This window comes from Dipodomys merriami, unplaced genomic scaffold (assembly GCF_024711535.1).
Source record: "Dipodomys merriami isolate MVZ:Mamm:240054 unplaced genomic scaffold, mDipMer1.0.p SCAF_5, whole genome shotgun sequence".
NCBI lineage: Eukaryota > Metazoa > Chordata > Mammalia > Rodentia > Heteromyidae > Dipodomys > Dipodomys merriami.
Genome location: NW_027206068.1, coordinates 8,591,499 through 8,619,299, shown reverse-complemented (window position 1 = coordinate 8,619,299; position 27,801 = coordinate 8,591,499). Strand labels below are relative to the sequence as shown.

Sequence of the window (27,801 nt, the reverse complement as noted above, 5' to 3'; positions counted from 1 at the left end):
ACATTTAGAGAAACCATTTGTTTCTACACACGCATTTCTATACACTTTATTTTCCCAATATACTCGTGAATTAAGAAATCTTTTTTTCTTTCCAGTGCTAGAGATTGAATCCTAGGCCTGTGGATGCTGAGCAAGTGCTCTATCATTGAGTTAGATATATCTCCAGCCCCAATTAAGGAATCTTGGAACTAGAGAACTAGAAAGAAAAAACCCAATGCAAGCACTGCACCTTGTAAGAAGAATTTGAAACTGTGATCAATCCATTTGCTTGTTCAAGGCTATACAATTCATCTGGAGCCATGGGGATGGGACTTTGCTCCCAGTTCCTCATCTCCCAGCTCTGGCCTCCCAGGAGCTCCCAGCTGTAGCTACAGGAAAACTGAAACTCCCTGCTATGGTCTGAATAGCTATGTCCTCCATCATTCACATTAAAGCTACCACTGCCAATGTTTGGGGATATGTACAGGTAAAACCTTTGGGAGCAGGTCATGAGGATAGAGCTAATGTAATGGATTGCCATCTTCACTAAGCCCTCCTCCCTCTCTGTGGCCACAGAGGGAAAGCAGGCTCTCATTAGGAACTGAATGTTCTGGCAACTCAACCTCAGACTTGCTAGCATCCAGAACTTTGAGAATGTGTGTTGTGAAAGCGGTCCAGGCTGTGGCATTTTGTTGTAGTGGCCTGTATCATGGCACTCATGATCAGGGGCCAGAATTGTCTTCCACTTCTCTCTTCCGCAGATGCTTGGTATCTGCTGGTGTGTGGTTCCAACTTCTCTCCTGAGATCTCCGTGCTTAGGATGCATGGAGCTTGGCTCTACAGAGGCTTGATTTGTTTTTCTTCTCCTAATGTCACCAATTTCTGCTAAAGCCATGCTACTTTCAACAGACATAAAATTTTCCATTTATTTCACAAATTAAGCACATTAACCTTTTCTTTGCTTTGTAGGAACTATTTGCTTTTTGGGGGGAGGCACATTTTCAAGAAATGAAGTGCAGGAAAACTCAGCAGCTCACACAATGATTTAACCACAACAGATAACAGCATGGGACTGACTAGAAGTTTCTTCACATGAACTGGCTTGTGGAAGCTGTGTCTGTGTGTTTTATAGCAGTAGTGGGGTTTGAACTAGGCCTCATACTTGCTAGGCGGAGCCTCTACCACATGGACTATACCTCCACTAGTCTTTTCTTTTTGCTCTAGTTAATTGTGTGTGTGTGTGTGTGTGTGTGTGTGTGTGTGTGTATGTGTGTGTGTGAGTGAGAAAGAGAGAGAGAGGGGGAGAGAGAGAGAGAGAAAGAGAGAGAGAGAAAGAGTCCTGGGGGCTTGAACTCGGTCTGGACACTCAAGACTAGTGGAGTGGTCTACATCTTGAGCCATAGCTCCACTTTTGGCTTTTCTTTGGTGGTTAATTGGAGATAAGAGTCTTGTGGACTTTCCTGTGTGAGCTGGCTTTGAACTGTGATTTTCAGACCTCAGCCTCCTGAGTAGTTAGCATTACAGGTGCGAGCCACTGGCATCTGGCTCTGCTCTAGTTAGTTTTAAGATAATAGTCTTGCTTTTGGCCTGGGTCTGCCTGGACTGTAATCCTCTTCTTTATGCTTCTACCATAGCTGGGATGATAGATTTGTACCACCTTGCCCATCTTTTAAAAAATATTTTATTGTAAAGATGCTATACAGAGGGGTTACAGTTACACGAGTAAGGTAATGAGTACATTTCTTTGTCCAACACTGTTACCCCCTCCTTTTTTTTCCTACTATCCCTTCCCTCCCCCACCTTCCCCACTCTTCTCTGTCCCGCTCTCCCCCCCAAAGTTACAAAGTTTATTTCCAACATTGCTGCAATGGGTCATCCTGTGTCCTTGTTTCAGCATTTTATTATTCCCTTTCCCCTGCCCAAATTAGATAAGTGTATATACAAGATGCAGGGTTCTAAAATCAAGTACAGTGACAATAGGGGATATACCATAGGGGGAAGAACATACACAAGAAACAAATCACACAGTACATTAAAAACAGCAACAAAAAAGAAAAACCTCTTGTGTCCATATCTTGGGGTTCATTTCTCTTAGCTTTTTTATTACATATTTTTTAAAAGGTACTGTACAGAGGGGTTACAGTTACATAAAAGAGTACACTTCCTATCAAGCATTGTTACCTCCTCCTTTGTTTTTCCCCTACCATCCCTTCCCTTCCACCTCCACAACTATCCCCCCCAAGCTGTAAAGTTCATTTTCAATATAGTGTCTTGTACATCTCATTGTTACAATGGGTCAACCTGTATCCCTATTTAAGCATTTTGTTATTTCCCTTCCCCTCCCCAAATTAGAAAAATGTATAAACAAGATGGGGACACCAGAATCAAATACAGTGCAACAGGGGTTATACCATGGGGGAAGAACATACAAAGAAACAAAAAAAATCACATAGTACATTATAAATACATTAAAAATAACAGCAAGAAAGATAAAACCTCTTGTGTCACTAAGTTGGGGTTCATTTCACTTAGCATCATCTTATATGGTCATATGTACATAGCTTTTGAGTTTTAAGATTATCCTAGACATATACTAATTATTGCAAATAAGGGAAACCATGGGACCAGTATTTCTCTGGGTCTGACTAACTTCACTTAATATGATTTTTTCCAAGTCTTTCCATTTCCTAACAAAAGGGACAGTGTCATTCTTTCTGATGGAGGCATAGAATTCCATTACATATAATATATATATATATATATATATATATATATATATATACAACATATTATCTTGATTCATTCATCTATTGAGGGGCATGTATGTTGGTTCCATATCCTAGCTATGATGAATAATGCTGCAATAAACATAGTTGTGCTGGTAGCTTTAGCATGGCCTTGTTTGTGATCATTGGGGTAAATGCTCAGAAGTGGGATTGCTGTGTCATAAGGGGAGCAATATGTAGTTTTTTAAGGAACCTCCATACTGCTTTCCAAAGTGGTTGAACAAGTTTACAATCCCACCAACACTGCAGTAGGGTTCCCTTTCGGCCACATCCCCTCTAGCATCTGTTGTTATTAGATTTCTTGATTACGGCCATTCTAACTGGGGTGGATGAGGTGGAATCTCAATGCTGTTTTGATTTGCATTTCTTTTTTATTGTTCTGCTTTTTAATGACCATATATAAGGTCTAGCATTTTGATTGGCTACTCTGGAACTGTAGTCTCTCTGCTCTTGCCTTCCATGTAGCTAAGATATAACATATATATGCAACTTCATTCAGCTATTGATTAAGATAGAGTCTCACCAACTTTTTACCCAGGCTAGCCTGTACTACATCCTCCTTAGTTAACCACCTGAGTAGCTAGGATAATAGGTATAAGCTATCACAACTGACTTAAAATTTTTCTTTGAAGCCAGCCTTCCTTCCTTCCTTCCTTCCTTCCTTCCTTCCTTCCATGTTCATGATCAAAAATTCATGTACTAAATCTATAAATAAATTGGGCTTACTGTATCTTCACCTAACAAAGCACCATAACTATTTACTAACATAATATCTTATAAAATATAAAATCTGTTTTATAATGGAACAGTATTAGCTTTTATTTCCAAGCATTCTGTCCTAAACACACTAATGTATACCTAGCTTCTAGGTCCTTTGAACACTTGGATACCTCATAATGGGTTTCATTATGGGATGCTAGAGTCATAAGCATGTGATGGAGCAGATAGCCAATTATGATGATGATGGCATCAGCTAACACTTCTTGCAGACCAATAGCATATCAGGCACTGTGCTAAGCATGTCTCACATAGTACTTCATCTAATCATTAGAAAACAAACCTTGAAGGAAGGTACCATTGTTCTTCAGTGAAACAGAAAAGTCCTCAAGGGAAAGTCCATCAGGCAGGCCATACTCTTTTCCTGAAGTTCTTCACAAAACAAAGCAGAATGTTCTTCCCTAAGTGTCTTTTCTCTCTAGGGGCCATTATAGGCGTTCGTGAGCTGCTATATCTTTTCCTAATAAGCAAAAGAGCAAAGTTGGGATAAGGAACTGAAGTTGGGATGAGCACTAAAGGCTGCCAGCCCACTTTCTCTGGACTTTCTGTTATTGTTGCCATCTTGACCAACATTACTTAGAATACTGCGGGAGTAATTTGCATCATGGGATGGAAAATTTCCTCTTCTTTCAAGGAGTATAGTGACCTTTGAACAAACATCCAATATCTTGTTTTTTTCTCATATTGTCTGTCATATCCACAACTTCAAATATCATTGTTAAAGAACTTGTGGCCCTTTTAAAAACTTGTATTTGAAATGACTAAAATTATACAAAAATTTCACAGTCTATTCACAACTTTGCAGCTAGCCTGAAATACATTATTATTGTTTTTTCTAGCTAATAAATTCCAGTTTAGAAATGTTAAACCTTCTAAACTCTGGTAACTCACCAAACTGGGGAAGCTGTTCCATCTCAGAATGGAACAGCTTTTTAACATACCCAGTGACAGAGCTGAGGAACAAGGAGAGGCCCTCACTTTCCAATAAAGCTATATGGCCTTCAAGTGTCCAAGTTTCAGTGCTCAGAGCTGTATTTGGCCAGCCTTGATCTTGATCTTGGGAACAGCCAAGGAAAGCTTTTGTGTTTTATTTTTTCCCTAAGAAGAGAGCTGTACTAAACATCATGTTCTTTTTAATAGTTGTGATGATATACATCCAAGTATTTAAAAGTCAAGTTTTTGAAAGATGCCTGCTTTATTTTGTTAATTAGTCTGAAATTCAATGTTGGAAGGAAGAGAAATGGACAGCATGTTCCATACTCCTAATTTATTAAAAGGAAAAAAGGGCAAGTTCTAAAGACAGGACAAGCAGAGAAACTTACCAGCTTTAATAAGTAATGAGAGTACTAATTTTGCTCATAAATCAAGTTCAAAATAAATGATAAACCAAGATTTCTAGCAATAATGTAATGGCATTTTTGTAAAATATAATCCTTATATGAATGCTGGGTTTTATCTTTGTTTTCATTTTTTTTTTTCAGTGCTTGGGATGAAATCCAGGACCTCATGCATGCTAGCTCCCAACTCAGGTTTTAGAATAGCATTTCTGAGCTTGCCTAAAGCTTAGTAAAATAATTGAAAAATATTTTATTTCCAGATGTCTTGATTATTTAGGGAAAACTTATATACACATAATCAAGAAGGCATGATTCTTATTGAATGGAAAGGTTTCCCCTTTCAGACAGGAATGGGACTTTCAGATGAATGGAATGTGGGTCTCAGACAACAGCTGAATGCTAAGAATTATTCTACAGGTTTACTTTAATGTCATGTGTATCAGGACTCTTTGATCAGAATGATTAGTGTTCTAGGAAAGAGGTCAGTTTAGCCAAATAAACTCACTTGTAAGTGCTTTCTAAATCTACTCAGTCTAGACATAAACTTAGGAAAGTGTGAGAATAGAAAACAAGAATCACAAGATCGCCACAGACATGTACCACTTTAAAGTCTCCTAACAACATCCTATAAAGCAAATGTCTGTCTTGAAGAAGCTAGACCAGGTTTGTGAGAAGTGGTCATTGGTCCACCTAGAACAGCTCTCAGGTAGTTTTCAGGAAGTACTAGGTTTTGTGTTGGATTAAAACATCTTAATCTTGGGCTGGGAAGGTGGCTCAGGGGTAGAGCACTTGCCTTGCATGCATGAGGCCCTGGGTTCGATTCCTCAGCACCACATAAGCAAAAAAGAAAAAAGCCGGAAGTGGTGCTGTGGCCCAAGTGGTAGAGCGCTAGCTTTGAGCTGAAGAGCTAAGGGACAATGCCCAGGCCCAGAGTTCAGACCCCATGACCAGACCTCCCCCCCAAAAAATCTTAATCTCATAATGAGCTGGCAGAACTGGTGTTGTATTAGATGATGTGATCTAAGCTCCTGAAAGGATCATAATACCAAAGTGATATATATATACAGAGAGGTTTGCATTTTCAGTATTACTTTGAAGCATGATGTTTGAGAGACTTAATAAGTACAGTTTCTTCAACTTTAAAGGGCATCTGAAATATAGGAGCTCATTTTTTTTTCTTTCTTTTTTATGCCTGTCCTGGGACTTGAACTCAAGGCCTGGGTGCTGTCCCTGAGCTTTTTTTGCTCAAGGCTAGCACTCTACTTGAGTTCCACTTTTTGTGCTTATTTGGAGATAAGAGTCTCAAGGACTTTTCTGTCTGGGCTGGCTTCGAACAGTAGTCCTCAGATCTCAGACTCCTGATGAGTTAGGATTACAGGTATGTGCCACTGGAACCTGAATAGAGCTCCTATTTTATCCTCATTCTGACAAATCTTGCAAACTAACTACATCACAAGTATGATTTCAAGCACAACGAATCTAATATCTCTGCCATTGAAACTTTTTCAACCTTTTAACTGTGCTATATACTGTACTTATAAGGACATGTGTCACTGACACAGAGTTATATGTCATACCATGTTATCTATTTACATATCATATGCTATATAACAAGAATATCTAACAAGATTAACATGCACAGAAATTTATGAAGGGATTACAAAAGATCCTGACACAAGAAAAGCTTAAGTGATTTCAAGAATTTCCCAGTGAATTAAAATATCTATTTTAACAAACCAAAACAAGCTGGGCATTGGTGGCTCATGCCTGTAATACTAGTTACTCAGGAGGCTGAGATCTGAGGATCACGGTTCAAAGCCAGTCTGGGCAGGAAAGTCTGTGAAAGTCTATCTCCAATAAACCACCAGAAAATTGGAAGTGGTGCTGTGGCTCAAGTGGTAGAGCACTAGCCTTGAGCTGAAGAGCTGAGGGACAGCGCCCAGGCCCAGGGTTCAAACCCCACGACAGCCAAAAACAAAAACCAACAAAAAAAAAAACAGATGCTGGAGGGGATGTGGCCAGGAGGGAACCCTACTGCATTGTTGGTGGGAGTGTAAACTTGTTCAACCACTTTGCAAAGTAATATGGAGATTCCTCAAAAGACTCCACATAGAGCTCCCCTATGACCCAGCAAACCCACTTTTGGGCATTTACCCCAATGATCACAAACAAGACCATACTAAAGCTACCAGGAGACCTATGTTTATCACAGCATTATTTACCATAGCTAAGATATAGAACCAACCCAGATGCCCCTCAGTAGATGAATGGATCAAGAAAATGTGGTATGTATACACAATGGCCTCCATCAGAAAGAATGGCATCGCCCCATTTGTTAGGAAATGGAAAGACTTGGAAAAAATTATATTGAGTGAAGTAAGCCAGGCCTAAAGAAACATAGGTCCCATGGTTTCCCTTATTTGCAATAACTAGTACATGTCTAGGACAAGCAGAAAAGGTCAAAAGCTATGTATATATAACCATATAAGATGATGTTAAGTGAAAAGAACCCCATGACAGGGACAGAAATATTTTTTTTTCTTTCTTGCTGTTGTTTCTAACGTATTTATAATATACTATGTGGTATTTTTGTTTCTTTGTATGTTCCTCCCTCACAGTATAACCCCTGTTTTCACTGTATTTGATTCTGGTGCCCTGCATCTTGTATAAATACTTCTCTAATTTAGGGAGGGGAAGGAAAAAAACAAAATGCTTAAATAGGGATACAGGTTGACCCATTGTAACAATGGAATGTACAAGACACTATTGGTAAAAATGAACTTTACAACTTCAGGGTGGGGGTACGGGGGTAGGGGGGGAAGTAGTTGTGGGGGTGGGAGGGAAGGGATGGGAGGAGAAAAAGGAGGAGGCAACAATGCTCTATAGGAAATGTACTCATTACCTTACTCATGTAACTTGTAACTCCTCTGTACAGTATTTTTACAATAAAAAAATACAACAAACCCCACAAAAAACAAGTATTAAGTGACAACTTGGGGAAAATGTCCATTTTTTCCCCTTATCTCCAAAGACAGCAATCTAATGAGGAATCTTTTTTAGATGCAAAACTTTTTGTTTGAGGAGAGTAAATCCAGAGGAGTTAGAAGGTTCCAGGAACCTAACTAGGAACCTAATTGTTTTACAAGTGGTTTGGTGAACCATCAATGATTAAATGGCACCTCATCAGTTGTTACCCACTGGCTGGGAAGCAGGGCATCAATGGCCCAGACTGCAGCATGTGCCACTACTCTGCATGCCCAGTGCTAGTGAAGTCAATACAGAGGCATAAGGCTGATGAGACAGTTCTATCTGAGTTCACATACAGTGGAGGTAGGCAAGGGAGAATACTGTGGGCCCTGGAGTGGGACTGTCTGGGTCTGAATCCGTCTAGCTTCAATAGTTACTATGTCATTTTCTGGTAGTGTGTTCTTCTTTTAGGGTATCAACTGCAAACACACACATAGTAACACTTCCAGAGCACTGTTGTGAGAATTAAGTGTCACATAAACTAAAAAACAAAAGCACAGACACCAGCTGCTGAAATTCCAGAACTAGTACGTTTACATCATTACATCCAATGCAAGGAGCACAGGATAATACAGAAAATGGTAAGCAGTGGCCAAGCACGGCCACAGGGCTTTCTGGACAGAAAGCAAGCAAGCTTGACTTTGAACCTTAACTTAGTTATTTCCCAGTTACAGGCTTTGATGAGTCACCTATCTTGAGCCTCAGCTTATGACCATTTGACATAACCATGTGTGATCTGCTGTGACATTTGACAGAGATAATCTCTCCCTCTCTCTTGGAGTATTTTGATTTAACCCTTCCTATTCCTCCCACTGCATACTACAGTAGTATCTTCTTCTCAGTCTCCTTTTATTGGTTCCTAGAATTCATTCAACCTGCCATTTTAGTGCCACCCATACCCTCACCATTTCTAAGTGCCTATCTTCAATTCTGACCTGTGTCCTGAACTCCAGTCTTGAATGCTAACAACTGCCCACTGGAGATAACTACTTGGAAGTCTACCCATTTCCTCCAGTCAGTCCCTGTTACCAGATAATCAAATTCTTCCAGTATATCTGGCCTAATGCTCTAGTCATTTTTGATTTTCATCTTTCTCTTATGTCCCAATCTCAAAAACCTATTTACTTTATCTGTAAGATATACCTGGAATTCCACCACTACCACCAGATTACTGAAATGCCCTCCAAATCAGTTTCCTTTCTTCCTGCTTTGTTCTCCTCAACAGCCAGTGTGATACATCACTTTTCTATCTAAATCTTCAGTAGCCCCCATGGAGGAAATGACTAAGCTTTATGCTTGCTGACATGTGCACACATACCCACTTATATCCCACTACCCTTTGCCTTCTTAACTCCAGCCCAAAGACTCATTGTGGTCCCTCTGGTACATTAAGCAGATCATTATCTGGGCTTCTGTCCTAGTCATTTGTTCCATCTGGAATGCTGTTTTTGCAGACAGTCACCCTCTTAGCACCCTTAGGTCATTATTCAAATCCTTTTCTACTTAGGCAAGACTTTTTTTTTGGTCAGTCATGGGGCCTGAACTTTGGGCCTGAATGCTGTTCCTCAGCTCTTCAGCTCAAGGTGAGTGCTCTACCACTTGAGCCACAGCACCACTTCCAATTTTCTGTTGGTTAATTGGAGATAAGAGTCTCACAGACTTTCCTCCCCAGGCTGGCTTTGAACCACGATCCTCAGATCTCAACCTGAGTATCTAGGATTATAGGCATGAGCCACTGGTGCCTGCCTAGGCGAGACTCGTGATTACTCTCATTAGTAATGTAATACTCTCCCCACCTCCTTGCCCCGGTCTTTGTCTAATTTTCCTCCGTGGCAGTTTCACCTCCTAGAATAAGCTGCATTTCATTTGCCTCACTTGTTTGTGATCTGTCTCCTTAAATCTAATACATGAATTACACAAAGCAGGAAATGTTGATTATTTTATTCTCAACTAGTCCTAGTACCTGGAAAAGGGTCTGACAGACAGTAAAGGAGAAAAAAAGCATTTACTGAATAAGCCAATAAGATTTAAAGACCTGCTCTTAACTCTCCCATAGTTATCTAGGGCATTTCCATATATTCCATGAAGTAAGTAATGTGAAAGTAACTACCCAATAATTTGACACTTAGATGAATATGTGCTTAGTGTGGCTATTCTTATTATACTGAAAATGTGTTCCAGTTCTGCCAGATGGGGCATGAATTAGTCACAGTTGAACTATGACCCCCTACCTCCCTCTATAACTATCCCGGTACAAAAGTTGGTGATGAAGAATTCCTGCAACACTAGGACTCTAAAGGATTCAGGCAGACTCACTCAATGTCTAACCCTATAAATAATTTCCTTAATAAAAAGTTGAGGGTTTTTGTCTCACCAAGGAGAAGGATAAAGAAAAGGGGAAGGGGAAATTAAAAAATTATATTAAATTGTGGTCACTTAAGAATACAAGGAGTTCCTGATCTTCCTCTATTGTGCATCAGAAATGGGGCTTCAACCCAAGGCCACGTTTGTCTGTCCATGATGATATAAGCATGTCTCATTAGAGAAGATTTCTATGTAATCTTTCAATAGACCCCAATAGTGACTTCTGTCTAGGAGCCAAAAGGATTAGGAAATATACAACTACTGCAAGAGCTGTAGAAAATGGTGTGCTATACTGTGACACCCCCCAGAACTACTGAACTAAAATTACATCAAACAAATGATACAGCATCAGAAGACACACAAGAACTCTTTTCAATGCAGAAGTCTGAGTCAGGAGAACAGTGAATCTTGAAGACATATTTTTTTATTTTTGCTTATGTGGTGCTGAGGAATCGAACCCAGGGCCTCATGCATGCAAGGTAAACGCTCTACCACTGAGTCACCTTCCCAGCCCCTTGAAGACATATTTGCTACCTCATATTTTATCTTTGTTAGAAATGGTTGTTTGTAAAATTCCTTTTCATGGGAAAGGCCAACAATAGTACCTGCTACTTGCAAAACTGACATGTAGATAAACTGCAAAACAGTGTGAGTTCTGGTGAACAAGTAATTACACTAATTGAGCTGGATACATAAGGATTTTAAATGGAAAAACACCCGTATGGTGGAGCCCTGAGCACAGCAGAATGGCCTGGTCTGAGGAGGGAATGAATGCACAGAGTTGACAGTGAGGCGGGCTTGTAGAGCCCACTTTTTGGTTTCATAAGTGGCTTTCCTTTCTCAGACCCTCAGGCTCCTTTAGAGAGAAGTAATTATAAAGTTATATCCTATTAACGATCCTAACATCAAAGTTGGAAAACCGACTAATTAAAAATGTAATCAGCTTACTTGTAAGATTTTACTGTTAGCAATGTACCAAGCCTTGCTTGCTCCTCTTACATTAAATTGAGATGGCAGCACAAGAAGTAAGAATAAAGAGACTCAATAGGAAAGAATGGCACATTTCTAGAGAAAAGCTATCACTTTTCACTTACATGAGTGACTAGAAGTGGCTATTGTATCTCAACCTCTTAAACCTGAGATTATTTCTTCATCCAAACCAAAAACCATTAAGAAGTTATCCTAAATTTAGACTATCTGCGATCAGTAACAACCCATTCCCAGGAGGATCAGATGGGACAGCAAATGACAAAATCATGACAAGTTCTGCTAAGACCCACCCCAAACGTATATGTAGGCTATCAGCATGAATCATGAACAGTCTTCAAGCCATGAATGGTAGCTTGAAGGCTTGGGGTAAAATTACATGCCTAGAAGGTAGGAGAATGGTAAGTTCAATATCAGTCTCCTCCCCCCCTCCCCAACAAAGACAAAATAAAAATATCTCCACTGTGGACACGGTGTCACAGTTGATATCAGCTTATGATTGGTGAAACCAGAGAAAATGAGTGAATCAGTAGCAGACCAAAGAATTACTCACAATGAAATTCCCTAGTATTGCTCATATGAATTGTTTTCTTCCATAAAGCCATATTTTTTTGCTTGCTTTTGATAGTGGCATAGTAATTTTCATCAGAAGAGTCAGGAACTTTGGAATTAATGTTCTAATGGCCACTCTTTCAACAGTCTCCTCTGGGTGGGCAACTGGGTTGCTGAGCATGATTGGCTGTAGTATGTCATTATCTCAATAAATACAACTTGAGTGTTAGAAGGTTCTTGGGACACAGATTAGTTACTTCATTATACATCCAGGCCTCCTGCCAAGTGTAAGAAATATAGAATCATCTTTAAATATAAATACCATAGGCCTTTCTCGAAGAGAATGAAGCTCAGTATCTTTATTTCATTCACCACATGGTTGGTGATAAAAGCTGCATTAGTATAGTAATATGTGTAAGAACTTTAAACAAAGCAGTGAGGCACATCACTTATGGTTTTTGTATCAAGCATACCTGTGACAGGCTGCATATAAATACTCTTGTTAGCTCTGAAAGTCATACACTCCAACATGCAACACTAGGCACTACAGGAGCAAGACTCACAAACTCTACTGACTAGGGAAACACAGGTTCCTCTGTTTACACTTTGATTTTCTACACAGGCCCACGGTCTAGTGCATGCGCATAAAGCTGGGTCTGAAGGAACCTAAGAGCTTGCAGGACTTCCTTAGATCCTGACAGTTCCAAGTTTCAGACATTTATTTAAATTATACCTCAGTTGCTTTATCCCTGGAAGAGGGAACAGAAATGACTACAAAATTGTAATTGCTGTAGAAGCATCTGAATTCTGAGCAGTTTTAAATGGCTCAAGCTGTAAACATAAAATGAACCAGTCACCTAAATCTTTTTAATTGGTCCCCCAAATACCAAACAACTTACAAACCTCCCACTAAAGCAAATTCCTAGTACATTTTGAGAAGTGTCTTAAGGCATTTTTTTTCATCATATGCAGTTTTACAACCAGTCTCTTGCAGCACTTTTGTGTATTTTTAAAATCAGGAACATGCTGTGCAAATGTTAAACCTTTCGGCAGCCAACCAAATCACCTGTAGAGAACACAACCAGAGATAGTCCTGGTGGTGGTGTCATATGACCCTAAGTGCGTGGTGGACGGCCAAGAATGTGGTATCTTAATCACTGTGCTTCTTCCAAATGCATGAAACCTAGAGATGTGTTTCAGGAGGTACAGCACGAAACAGCCAGGAAGACAGGGATCTAATGTCTCAGTTGAACTCTCAAGCCAAAAATTACCCTGCAGCAGACTTAGCCTGCTGGCTAGCAGGTTAAGGAAAATGTAATCAGCCCAAGGACATGATGACCTCATAGGTTATAACCTTATCAGTACAAAATGTCAGTCTACAGTGGTTCAAAGGGAAGAATAAACAACATCACCATTACCCTTATAGAATATTCACCTCTACCTTGGTTTCTTGTCAAAGAATGTCCTTAGATGAAACTAAAATATTTTCACAGTTATGATTTATTAAACTTACACTGGCCTGAAAAGTAAACTAAAAAGACTAATAAAATAAAGGCAGAGATACAGCATCTTTCCCAGACACCTCTTGGGGCTAGGATAACATGTACTCTTTTATTATTGTCAAGGTGATATACAGAGGGGTTAAAATTACATAAGTAAGGTAATAAGTACATTTTCTCTGTTGAACTTGTTGCCGCCTCCCTCATTTGTCTCCTACTTTCCCTTCCCCAACTCCCCCAAGTTGTACGGATCATTTCCAACGTATTGTCTTGTGAATATTGCTGTTCTGTTGGTTCCCCCCTTTGTCCTTTGTCTCACCATTCTGTTGCTCCCCTTCCCTTCCCTAATTCAGATAAATGAATATACAATTCTTGTTTCTTTTGTGTGTTCTTCCCCCTGTGGTGGTATATCCCCTGTTGTCACTATATTTGAAAACATGTACTCTTTTGCCTAGCAAAGGGGCAGGAATTTAAGGCCTGGAATCTTAACAGCCTAAGTAAATGTATAAGCATATCTAAAGAGAAGTTTCCAGGAAAGAATCTGTTTTTATTAAATTACATACTATATTAAGAAATGCTCCCACATCATGTGTATTAATTGGTGAAAAGGAAAACATATGTTTATTGTCTCCTTAAAAGTTAGAATATTAACTGCCTTGTTGAATGGCAACTCTGTTGTTCCACCACTTAAAGAATAAAAACATTAAAAAGTCCAAATTTCAAAAATTTCAATTAAAAAGAACTACAGTGCGGCACTGGTGATCATGCCCATAATCTTAGTTACTCAGGAGACTGAGATCTGAGGATCACCGTTCAAAGCCAGCCCAGGCAGGAAAGTCTATGAGACTCTTATCTCCAATAAACCACCAGAAAACCGGAAGTGGTGCTGTGGCTCAAGTGGTAGTGCACTAGCCTTGAGCTGAAGAGCTGAGGAACAGTGCCCAGGCCCAGGATTCAAGCCCCCACAACCAACAAAGAAAAACAAAAATTAAAAACTATAACTAAATGCCTTTTTAAAAAATGAAGGAAAACAGATGCCATGACTCAATCTTGCAATCTTAGCTTCTTGGGAGGCGGAGTTGAGGAATTGTGATTCAAGGCCAGCCCAGGCAAAGAGAAGTTTGCAAGACCATTTCCACTAATGTCTGGTCAGGCTTGGGGTATGCATACCATCATCAGCCATATGGGGGAGAACAAATAGGAGGATCACAGCCCAAGCCAGCCCAAGTAAAGTGATACTCTACCTCAAAAATAACCAATACAATACAATACACATAGCCAATACAATACCTATGTAAAAATGGTACTACATAATTTGAGGGTATGGATGGAACCGGGAAAGATGTGGGACACTGATGACACTGATCAAGTTGCATTGTGCTCTGACAGTAAATAAGGTATGATGTATAGTTCAAATAGTGGACCACTATTAATAAATTGGAAGTCCTTTTTTAATTACCAGCATAGCCAAAAAAGAAAAGAAAATGAGAGCAGAAATATTCCAAGATTCTAAAATGGTTAGTTAGCACTGATGTTCAGTTAACAGAGTGAGAAGAGATGACTTCTGCCCTAATATCCCGAGAGGTGGAGATGTGGTAACTTGCCCATGTAGCTAGGTCAGAGTTCCATGCTACCTCAGTCACCTGAAATTGCACTCTTAACTCCTGAGCTTTGTCTGAGATAATCATTAAATTATATCCAAAAATCTGAAAAAAATTTTTCCCTCTTACTCTTGTAAAGATAGCAATAGATAGGGCTGGGAAGGTGGCTCAGTGGTAGAGCGCTTGCCTTGCATGCTCGAGGCCCTAGGTTCGATTCCTCAGCACCACATAAGCAAAAAGAAAAAAGCCGGAAGTGGCGCTGTGGCTCAAGTGGTAGAGCGCTAGCCTTGAGCTGAAGAGCTGAGGAACAGCGCCCAGGCCCAGAGTTCAGGCTCCACGACCGGACCCAAAAAAAAAAAAAAAAAAAAAAAGATAGCAATAGATAACAAAACTGAGGTGACTGGAGTGCTTGAAATCTGGTCTAGAAGATGAACTACTACTCCAACTTTCTGGCCTATTGTTCTGAGGATTCTATTGAAGTGGCTCAGATCTACTTGAAGAGACATAAGGAATTCAGTCCATCTTGGCCTATTTTGTATTGATAAAATCTGAGTATCAATATATCCCTAGATAAATCTGCCTCCTGTCAGTGGCATACTGGATGAGGGAAATCTACTCAAGATAAGTGCCACCAGGAAAGAACTGTGTGAGAGAAAGCTTAGTGGCCTTGCACAATTGCAAGGGAAAAGAAGCATCAGTAAGAAAGGGAAGCCATTGAGAGAACAATCAAGGGCAATTTCATTAACTTCATCTACTGAAGCAAAACTTGGCCAAGCCCCACCCACCCATAAAACCCTCATTATTCAAACCAGATGCTGATTTTGTAACATCTGCTTCAGTGAAGAACTATTTCAATTTTATTTTGAATATACAGTACTATAAAGCAGGAAAATCACCACATTAATAAAGAAGCACCTGAAGTTTTATAGTTAGTATGACAAAGAACTGAATACAGAAAACGTACTTTTAAGTTTATTGCCAAAAGCATTTTCTTATTCCTTTTTAAATCATGAGACAGAAGAAATGTTAGAGTGAATTTAAGATAAGGTCAATTATAGGCAGCAATGAAATTACCTTCTAATGATAATTAGCCTCAAGTCTTGATTACTGTCAGCTCCAACGATCTGGCCATAAGGACATGAAGTGCTATGTTCATCCATCTCCCGCAGGCATGAAAGCTTGGCTCCTCTAGGTTGGCAGTCAGATAAGAAGGGAGCAGGGAAGAAATGAAGCAGACCACACAGACTCCAGTATCAAGCAAAAAACTCACTTTGAAAAAAACAAGCCTGCTGTTAATCTTTCTCCATCTTTGTCTCTGTTTCTGTCTCTGTCTATATGTCCCCATCCCCCTTCTCTCTCATCTTACAGGAATGTCAAAAAGCAAATCTTGACTCCCTAGAAAAGTGAAATATCTAGTAAGAAATGAAGCCAGGTTTGTCTGAGGTGGATGTGTAAGCAGAGTTCAAGAAACAAAACCCAAATAAGATGATTTTGGCTTCTGAACACAATTGTGAAGGGAAAGGGGACTGATCCCTCTTCTGGCTGAAGTGACAGAGCATATTGTTGACAGAACCAGATGCTCTGAGTCCCACACCTATGAAATACCCTCCAACATATATTGGCATGGGATTGCTAGCCATGTCTACTGCCTTATGGAGTGGGACTACAGCCTACTGCCACCTTCATTTCACAAACTGGACCAAGGAAGAAAAGTGAATCCTCATGGAAACAACTAATGGCAAAACCAGTTCTCCAACCTATCATATGTCCTGACTCCTTTCCTCCCATTTCTTCTTTGCCATGTCAGGAAGCTCTGAGGAATCATCATCAAACACCACTAAAGAGCAATCATGGCAGTCTATTGCCTTCATGAGAGGCCAAGCTCCATTTTGGCCTTGAATGCACCCTTCTGGCAGTTCAACACCAGACAGCTGCAAAAGAAACTTTATACTCATATTGAAGATATAAATTCAGTTTCCCAAATGTGCTGTGGGGTAGGCACCGTGTTAGGCCGTTGTGTCTATTTACCTCTCATGATACTTCTAAGGCAGGGGATGCTTCTGTAACCTTATTTTACAGAATCATGAGGCATATGGAGTGAAGGGACTTCCTTAAGGTCATACACTAGGTCAGCAGTAGCTCAGGTTCAGGCCATTTTTCAAGCTCTTTCTACTACACTATTAAATTGAAAAACATATCTTTTTATTATCTTTGCGTAGTTGTACAAAGCAGACACCATTCAACAAAGCAGTTTATGAATACAATGCATCTGGTCTATGTGACTTCTTTCAATATTTTTACCTATCCCTCCCAATACACTACTAACTCTGAAAAGTTTGCTAAAGAGTTGCTTATTCAGCTCACCAAGAATGCCTCACAAGTAGCATTCACAGCCTGATGAAAATAACTGTACTATTATATAGCAATAAAAAGTCAGGTAGATACCAGTGGCTTACACCTATAATCTTCTACTACCCAGGGGGCTGAGATCTGAGGATCATGGTTACAGGCTCAAACAGAAAAGTCCATGAGCCACTTATCTCCAATTAAATGCCCCCAAATAGTTGGAAGTGGAGCTGTGGTTCAACAGAGTGCTAGATTTGAGCAAAAAAACTCTGGGACAGTCCCCAGGCCCTGAGTTCAAACTCCAAGACCAGCAAATAAAGAAAAATAAATAAGAAGTTAAACCCTCAATCCTCTGCTGAATATACCATACTTTAGTTAATACGTGTGTGTGTGTGTGTATGCATATGACTCTGAATATGTTCACATATATAATTTAGATCTAACTTCCATATATGTCTGAGCCTGACTTACTTCATTTAACATGATTTTCCCAGGTCCATCCATTTCCCTCATTCTTCCTGATGGATGAGTAAAATTCCCGTGTGTGTGTGTGTGTGTGTGTGTGTGTGTGTGTGTGTGTGTGTGTGTGTGTGTGTGTGTGTGTGTGTGTGTGTGTGTGTGTGTGTGTGTGTGTGTGTGTAAATCTTTGTTCCACAGATGTTGAATATTCTGTTTACTATTCTTTCAATCAAAAGCTTAAATTCACAGAAGCAGAAGAGGAGGCTGAGGGAAGGATAGGGAGCAGAAACAACTCTCCTCATAGAGGGTCATTGAAGCGAGAGGCCACCTATGAGACCATGGAGAACTTGTTTTTTGCAGCTCCCGGCCTTCCTGTAGCTGGCCATTCTCCATCTATGCTTTCACCTTCTGGCAACCACCTGCCACCTTCACCTTCTGGAAGCACAGGCACCCAGCCAGCCTGGAGAAATCTGCTCTCTGAACTGAACACAAATACCTCTTCTCTTCCAGTGTGAACACAGCTCTGAAAACCAGAACCCACTGCGGCCTTTGGTGCTCCTGACATTCCTGCAGTTTGTCTGTCATCTTCTGCTAGCAGGAAGGCTGCTTGTGTAAAGCCTGAACATTCCAAAGAGGTGTGTCCGAAACCAGGAAGACCTATGGGTTCCAGCCTGACTTCCTCAATATACATACCAGATAAACAGAAGCACTAGCCAGGGAAACTGGGCAAAGTAAGACCAATTTCAGTTTCCTAGTGACATTTTGGAGATGACTTATGGGAAATTTCAGGATCTGAAAATACAAAAATGAGTATGACACTTATTCTATGCTGCCCTTAAGGAGCTCAAGTCTGGAGTGGGAGACAATATTCTTCAAAAGGTAACGGTGGTATTAGGTGATATGAACAAACACAGGTCACAAGGCTATGAAAAAATGGAACAGGGGTGAGGGGACAGCTCAATAGTAGAATGCTTCCCTAGCAAGTTAATTCCCCAGTACTGCAAAGAGGAACGGGGGAAAGGGGAAAGGGAGGTGGGAAGGGGAGGGGAGAGTAAGAAAGGGAAGGGTACAGTAGAGGTGAGGAGGGCTTCTCCATCAAAGATGGGGCCACATGAAGTGGATTTACAGGATGAGCAGAAATTTTCTAGGCAATCAAATGGTGGTGAAGTGACATTCTGGATAGAAGGGACAGCATTCTGAAAGACTCAAATATATGAAGCAATCGTGCAGTTCAAGGAATAAAGAGAAAGCAGGATGTATGGGGGTGGTGTTAGAGATGGAGATGAGTAAAGAGGGGAGTTGCAGACTATTTTTTTTGTTTTGTTTTTGGGGGGTCCGGTCATGGGGCCTAAACTCTGGGCCTGGGCATTGTCCCTCAGCTCTTCAGCTCAAAGCTAGCGTTCTATCATTTGAGCCATACCGCCACTTCCAGCTTTTTTCTTTTTTTGCTTATATGGTACTGAGGAATCGAACCCAGGGCCTCAGGCATGCAAGGCAAGCGCTCTACTGAGCCACCTTCCCAGCCCCTGGAGTTGCAGACTATTACAGAGGTCTCTAGACACCTAGGAGTCATGAGAGATTTAAAGCATGGCAGTAGCATTTATTTAGGATGTATTTTAAGTAATTCCGACAGACATGTAGAGCAGGAGTCTACATCAGAGCAGGAGTCTACATCAGTGCTATGCAAAGGAAATAAAATGTGAGCCACAGAGCCAAGCCACATATATAATTTTAAATTTTCTAGTAGCCACAGTTAAAGTAGGAAAAAAACAAATTAATAATATAACTTCAGCCCTTAAGTCCAAACAATTATCATTCAGTCTATATTGAATGTTTTTAAAATTATGAATGAATCTACATTCTTTTCATGCCAAGTCTTCTAAATCAGGCATGCTTTCACATCTTCCTTTGGACTAGCTGCTTTTCAAGTTCTCCAAAGCCATATGTGGCCAGTGGTTACTACTCTGAATAAAACAGCTCTGGTTAAACCAAATACACAATCCAGTTAGAACATTGTAGCCCACAGTTTAAGTAGACAATTATGCTCTGTGCGGGTCTTCCTGGCCACTGAACATATGTTAAACTGCTACTAAAATGCAATTTTAAGAACATGCAACATTAGAAATTTGTTTTGAATAGATAATAATTTACATGGTATAAAAATAAAAATACAACACAGTATAATGGACAGTATAGCTTCCATCCTACTCTTGTTCACCTCTCCCTTGTCCATGCCAACCCCCACCCACCCACTAGAGGGACCACTTTACTGAGATCCCCCTGTTCGAATCTCAGAGTTTCTTCATGAATTTACAAGCAGATGTAAATACACTCAAAGAGAAGATACTAGGCATTCTGTTTTATGCCTTGCTGTTTTCCTTTAGTAACATATCTTGGAACTCTCCATATCTTGTATAAACAGTTTCCATGTTTTCTTCAAAATGCTACAGTGTTCCATCATTATAAGAATGGATCCTAGTTTATTCAGCCAGTCTTCTTCTAATGGATATGGAAATTGTTTCCTATCTTTTCTATTATAAACAATGGTCTAATAGAAAAGCTCCTATGTGCATAGTTTTCTATGTTTTCAGATATATCTGCAGGAAAACATGCCAGTGTCAAATTGCTAAGTCAAACAGTAATTGTATTTGTAATTTTGACAGCTAGTGACAGTCAACCTGGCCTTCACAAGGCCTCTCCTTTGTTCTCTCATAAGCAGGATAGTACCAATTTTCCTACTCTTGCTTAACAAAGTATAATTGTCACACTTTAGCATTATTTTTACCAATCTGATCAGATGAAAATTACTACTTTGGCATCATTTCAATTTTCATTTCTTGTATTCTGTGTGAAATCAAACGTACGTGTGTGTGTGTGTGTGTGTGTGTGTGTGTGTGTGTGTGTTGGTCCTGGGGCTTTAACTCAGGGTGTGTGTGTGTGTGTGTGTGTGTGTGTGTGTGTGTGTGTGTGTGTGTGTGTGTGTGTGTGTGTGTGTGTGTGTGTGTGTGTGTGTGTGTGTGTGTGTGTGTGTGTGTGTGTGTGTGTGTGTGTGTGTGTGTGTGTGTGTGTGTGTGTGTGTGTGTGTGTTGGTCCTGGGGCTTTAACTCAGGGCCTGAGCACTGTCCCTGAGCTTTTTTGTACAAGACTAGTGCTCTACCATTTGAGCCACAGCTCCACTTCTGGCCTTTTGTTGGTTTAATGGAACATAAAAATCTCATTGACTTTCCTGTCCAGTCTGGCTTTGAATTACTATCCTGAGATCTCAGCCTCCTGAGTAGCTAGGATTATAAGTGTGAGCCACTGGTGTCTTTTTTGGGCTTTCCTGTGAATACACTTTTCCTGTCCTTGACTATTTCTCTACTGGTCGACAATAGAAAAACAGCATGTTTTGTATTCAAGATAGATCATTTGTGTGTTTATCTCTTTACTGTATTTTTACCAAATAAAATGTTACATTGGAATTCATTCAATTTTTTCTCCTTTTATGGCTTTTAGATTCTGAGTCATAGTTTAAAAGCTCTTCCTACTTCAAGGTTATGAAAATTGTATGTATGTTTTCTCATAGCCCCTTTGTGAGTTTAAGCAGATACAAATACAGTACCATTTTTAAATTCTTGTTCAGATGATCAGTTTTCTGGGCAAGAAGTGTAGGTCAGTGGTACAGTGCATGCCTAGCATGTGTAGGGCTCAATTTTTACTTAAAAAATAAGTACACTATGCATTATGTAAATTTCCTAATTCCTTCTTCTTTATAACTTTGCCACAACTCTTCTGAGTACCACTGTAATATTCACATAAAGTTAATTGATCAAGTTGGAGTTATATAAGTGTCATGAGAAATGGAACCCTCCTTTCTTCAAATAGGTTCTTCCTTAACCCAAAATATCCATCATTATCCCACTTCAAAAATAGAAATGCAACTTCTCAAATACTATTATAGCCAGGTACTGGTTGCTCAGACCTATAATCCTAGCAACTTAGGACATTGAGACCTGAGAATCTCAGTTCAAAGCCAGCCCATTCAGAAAAGACATGAGACTCTATCTCCAATTAACTACCAAATAGCCAGCAGTGGAACTGTGACTCCAGCGTTAGAGCATTACACCTGAGTGAAAATGTGAAGGGGCAGTGCCCAGGCTCTGAGTTGAATACCAGTATTGGCAGAAATGAAAATTTTTGAAGTCACTACCTATTTGTATAAATAGCAACCTGAATTTTTGTAAATTGGCTCTAATGTTCTAGTCCAGACATTGCAGAGATAAGGACAATTTATGCTACTCAGTCTGACAAAAACTTTCATTGATGACAGAATTCTGGTTTATTCAAGTTCATTTCAAATGATCATCAGTCTGATATTAAAAAGAACTATGACAAAGAAAGAAAGGAGAGAAAAAACAGGAATTTGAATCTGAAAACAGTCCATTCCAATGTCAAAGTAAAAAATGATTTTCTTTTGAGTTTTTTCTTGTTTGTTTTTTGTTTGTTTTTGTTGATCGTGGAGCTTGAACTCTGGGGTTGGGCCCTGTCCCTACGTTCTTCAGCTCAAGGCGAGCGCTCTACCACTTGAGCCATAGCACCACTTCCGGTTTGCTAGTGGTTTATTGGAGATAAAAGTCTCATGGATTTTCATGCCCGGGCTGGCTTTGAACTGTGATCCTCAGATCTGAGTAGCTAGGATTACAGGTGTGAGCTATGGATGCCCAGCCCTTTTGAGAACATGAATCTGGGCATCAGTAGCTTATACCTATAAACCTAGCTATACTCAGGAAACAGAGACCTGAAGGATTTATTTCAAAGCCAGCCCAAGAAGGGAAGTCTGCAATATTCCACCTCCAATTAACCAGCAAAAAACTGTGCTGAAGGTGTGGCCTGAGTAACAGAACACCAGCAGTGAGCAAGCAAGCTGAGCAAGCCTGGAGCTTTGGAGTTAAGCAAGAAAAAAAAGATGGAATATTTCATCAATTCACAAGTTATTCTTGCACAAGCGTCATGTTAATCTTTTTTGTCTTGGCTAATTATAGTATATATACTGCATACCAAGTACTTATTATGGTATTTCTTAAACAGAAATTTGGTATTATTAATTATACTATTTCAAAGTTTCTCAGAAGCTGGAAAATTTCAATTAATAAGGTAAGTATGTATTGTTTTGTGGTAAGTGTTTTTGCATTTCAATACTAATTCTTATCTTCTATCTTGTCTTTCTTCATTTTATTCAATCCATATTCTACATGTTACCCTGTCATTTAAGGTTATAAAATGAGTTATAATAGATCAGTTTCTAAGAGGGATTTACATACAGACATACACATACACACACACACAAAGTCAAAAGCAGTATAACCTCCAGGATCAGTTCCTACAGTAGTCATACATGAAGGATACACAGTAGGGTATACTACTATCAGCTAAGTAACAGTAACAACACAGTGACCCCAGATAGGAAATAATGGAAATGTGGGAGAAGACCAGGAGAATTCCAGGTAGATGCTCCAAAAACAAATAAAGACTAGCTTCCAAGACATCTGTGAGGTTTCTCAAAGAAACAGAAATGGAGCAGAAGGCCAAAGGCCCTGTGAACCAAGAGACCATAGCCATGCTACATATCCTGCGGCCACACTGTTCCTGGCCCACTCCCACCCTCTAGGAAGCTGCTTCTAAAGACCACCTGCAGGAAATTGTTCAGAAAACTGCTCTCCGGCCCAACTATGACTTCAACAAGCTAGTGCTTAGTGGGGGTAGTTCACTCAAGTATCACAGTTAAGTATCTACAACTAACTACTAGTGCACAATACTCCTCCCTCCCAACAGAGCCTTAGCTTGCTGTCCCTATCCAGGACAATAATATGATAATTTTCCAACTTGCCTGGATTCCTTAACATCTTAGGTTTGGGAATTTCTCACTTAATCTTTCTTTTGACACCCTATTATAACCGATGACCTCTTACTTAGTTCTCTGATGTAATACTCCTTTCTAGTCCTCCCACTTTTGTTCCCAGTACCACTCATCTATTTCGGGCCCTCCTCATGCTCCTGGGCCTAACTCATCATCTCTTACCTATTTTCCTGTTTCTTCATTCCTCCTTTTACAATCCATTCTACATGTTCTTTTCCTAAATGGTACTCCCTCAAAAATCTTCAATGGTTACCCATTGCTTATATAATAGACTAAAATTAGACCACTAATAATTTCATTTGTTCAAAATATATCTCCTAAATTCCTACTATGGGCTAGATACTTTTCCAGGTCTTTAAGAGATAAATCCATGGAACAGACAAAACCTGTTAAATTTTGTTTCTCATCCCATACTCTAGTAATCCCTGATACAATTTTGAGTATTATCTTTACACACTTTACATCAGCAGCTTTATTCTGGTATATTTACATATTCAATGATGCCTAACAAGCCCTTATGATATTTTGGATCCAGTAATGAGCAAGACAGATGTAGCCTTTTTGTTGTCTACCCTATCCCTGACCTTCCCTCACTTTCCCACTCATAACTTCTCCTTTCCTGTCCCCTCTAAACTCAGTCATGGTGAAGATGGAGTCCAAACCCTCCAGCTTCTGCGAAGATTCTCCCATCACCAAGCCCAGGGTAGGTGCTGTCAATCCCTTGTCTTACAGCATTTATCAAAGCACCTATGGATTCTCTTTGATTTTTATGCTTTTGGGTTTAATGAAACACTGCAATTAGAGAGTTCTTGTTCTCTCCTTTGCATTCCCTAGAATTCTATAACTACAGAACCAAAGGAAACCTCTGACCTTCAATATATCAAACCTACATATCAATATATGTATCAATACATATCAATATATTACATCTACATTCCTACCTGAGGAATTTGAGTTGTGGGAACGTAAGAATAGCTGGTGCTAAAAAGAAAATAAGACTATGAACGGCAGACTAGCAAACATTCTTCCATTTGTCCCTTGAGGCAAAGGTGTCTGAGTCAACAGTTGTATGCAGTTCTTTCCTCTGGAATTCATGTTTGTGATCACAAGCTGTTCCATGAATTCCTCATAGATCCTGCCTAGATGAGGCTTAAGCCTGGAAAGTCAAACCAAGTGGTGGATTTGTCTGGCTGTACCTGCTGCCCTCTCTCCAACCCCCACTTCATGCAGTTGTCTGAGAACTCAGTGGTGCCAGCAAGCTAGATGCTAAGCCCATACACTGTCCAGATGCCAGACTGCCCTACTCGTTTTACTCCCCACATCATGGAATTCAGGGCATCCCTCACTCCTGCTCTGGCTGGTAAGCTGCTCCTGGAAGAAGGTACGCAACTCCCTGAAAGAAGAAGCGGGTGTACCCAGGAACAGATAAAATGGAAATGCAATTTTTAAAAATCTACAAGAGCAAAGAAAGAAGACAAAAACTTAATGAGAGTATAATTCGAACAGGTTGGTAGAATCCAGAAGACATCGACAGAGCTATGAGCTGTATTATAATGGATCAATGTTAAATTTTTAGCAGGAACTACATTTCTGTATTCATTTCCTCCTTACCGTTCACCTGAAGCTCAAAGGGGGAAATAGGTGACCACATCTTCATTCCTCCACCCTTTTATGCTCATTGAGACAGTAACTGGTATTCTTTCCCTTTTTTCAGGCAGTGTCTCCCTGTGTTGCCTAGACTGGCATCAAACTCAGGATCTTCCTGCCAAGGCCTCCCAAAAACCTTGGGCAATCAATATTGCTTCCTGAATCTCCTAGAAGTGATAGGGTGGTTTATCCTTTGCTTGAGGTGACAGAAGTACAAATTAACAGATAGATAGCTGTACACACGTGGCCAATATAGATAAGGATATCTCGCATCAGTCCATTTTCTGTGGAGTCCAATGAACTGCTAACACTAGTAGGGAAAGATTATGAGGCTCAAATTTATCACATTAGAGACTCTTCAGGTATACCCCAGAGACCATTTAGGAAGCTGTTCTTCACAATAAATTTGTTTTCTCCACAACCCTTTGATGTTATAGTCTTTTGGCATAGTGAAGTCCCCTCCATTTGGAAGCTGTCTAACCTTCTCTCCCAAGATTTATAGGATAGGTTGGTGTTAATATTCATATGGAAAGAAAACTCATCAGTATAAAGAAAAATTCTTTGTGTTTGTGAAAATCTTTGAAATATAGAGACTCCTTATCAGCAGCCTTCAGCAAGTGGCATGATTTCTGTTTAATTAAATAAACTGTTAGAAGCTAGGGGAGGCAGAAACACTCCAAGCTCTGATTTTAAAACTTTTTCTGACTGTGGCTTTGTTAAGAAAGAAATAAAGAATGCCTGAGCCCAGACTAAATTGTAGGTAAGGTCTTCCATGGTGTGCACAGCTTCCAGAGTGTTCCAGAATGTGCTCGCAACACCCAGGTCCAGATTCTCTTCCCCTGTGGATGGGACAACTTCCATCCATTCAAGCAGCCCCACTATGTAGGAACTTGCTCCACAATGCAACTTATGCAAATATATGAACCCTGCTTACCAGACCTCAGCTACTGTGACAATAACTGCTGATCCAAGGGCTAGAGTCCTTAGGAACACTCCTGCTGCAATCTGGTGTTGGTTCAAACAACTAGGATGAGACTGGGTCAGGGAGCAGGATTTAGAGATTCCTCCTCAGATGCACAAAGGAGGTGGAAGAAATAGCTGGGGGAATGGTGAGGCTGGAGATAAAACCCTAACACACCACTGCAGCTCAGGATAGGTCAATCTTTAAGCAACACTTATGAAGTAACAGCATTCATTTGTTTATCACTCATGCTTTATGTCATGAATCCCTGTGTAGATGTAAGCATCTGTATCTCTACATGGCAAACCTTAGGAAGCAAGTAGGCTAGAATTCCTCCTGGAACTATGAGTTCTTTCATCAGTGATATTTCAGCCACAATGAACTTCTCATTATTTCTTCATTATTTCCTAAGCATACCTAGTTACTAGTATTCTCTCTGCCAAAAAATGTCCTTCTCCATCCTCTACCAGAAGAAAACAAAAACGAAACGAAACAAAGATGTCACTCACTGGGAAGCCTTTCCAACTGCTCGAGTCTTCCCAGAAGACCTTCCAGCTGTAGCTCCCTCCAGACCTGCCCTCATTCTCTCCTCACCAGACTGTTCTTTTCTCAGCTCCTTTCATATTAAGTTCTTTAGCTTGACAAGATTTTGGCATATGCACTCAACTCTTGTGAAACCTCCCTGCCCATATTCCAACTCATGAGCACCCCTAGCACCACCACCTTAGTGGCTCACCTTTACTTGGAGGTCTTAATGTGCCGCCCCACTCCTATCTTACTACAACCTCTTCTGGTCTCCACTATTATTCTTCCTTAGCACTAAAAAGTTTTTCTACATGCCACACAATAGAACATATTGTTTGATAGGGTTTATTTTTTTCTTGGATGGTAAGGCCATAAAGTGATTAGACCAATAGCACAGACTAGGCACTCCGGAAGTTATTCAAGGAACAAATGATGGACTTTTTCTATAGTGTTTTATGTAACTATTCATGTTGTCCATTTGTATACTAGCTCCAAAGCCTCACTTCTGACAGGTACATCAGAGCCAAACACATTTTGAAAGTTCATCTCAAAAGAGAAATTTGGCAGTTATCCTTACCAACTGTATCTTATATATCCACATCTAGAAATGATCGATTCTAAAAATAAATATCTAAAAGAAATAAAGATCTTTAAAAAATAAAGATCCTCAGTTTGATGGCCCTCATGCATCATTACTAAGGTCAGGAAAGGATGACCTTAACATGTCCAGAAAGATCAAAATAATAACCAAAAATTGGGGAACATAATATCAAGTGTTTATGATCAACTCTGACCCAACTAGATAAGTCATAACTGAATAACCACATTTATCTCTTTCCCAGGTGATGTTTCAGTTGTTTTGCCTGCTGAGTAAAAACCAAACAGAGTGAACTAGAGTCAACAATGTGTGATATGCCTGTTATGGGCTGATTGTGCTCTCCAAGAATTCAATTTGTTTCGGTCCTGTATAGTACCTCCAAATAATATAAATCTATTTAGAGATGGACCTTAAGAAATTGGATGACAATAAGACTATTATTGTGATCCCTAATTCAACC

General features: G+C 39.9%; 1 protein-coding gene and 1 non-coding gene across 2 annotated transcripts in view; both read right to left on the bottom strand.

Moving 5' to 3' along the window:
* Window positions 1-27,801, bottom strand: part of Jazf1 (JAZF zinc finger 1) — a 328,106-nt gene that overhangs the window by 246,364 nt on the left and 53,941 nt on the right. The gene's annotated exons all lie outside the window — the stretch shown is intronic.
* LOC138810252 (U6 spliceosomal RNA) lies at window positions 22,654-22,758 on the bottom strand. Its single transcript, XR_011367061.1, has one exon. It is a non-coding gene; the product is annotated as a U6 spliceosomal RNA (small nuclear RNA).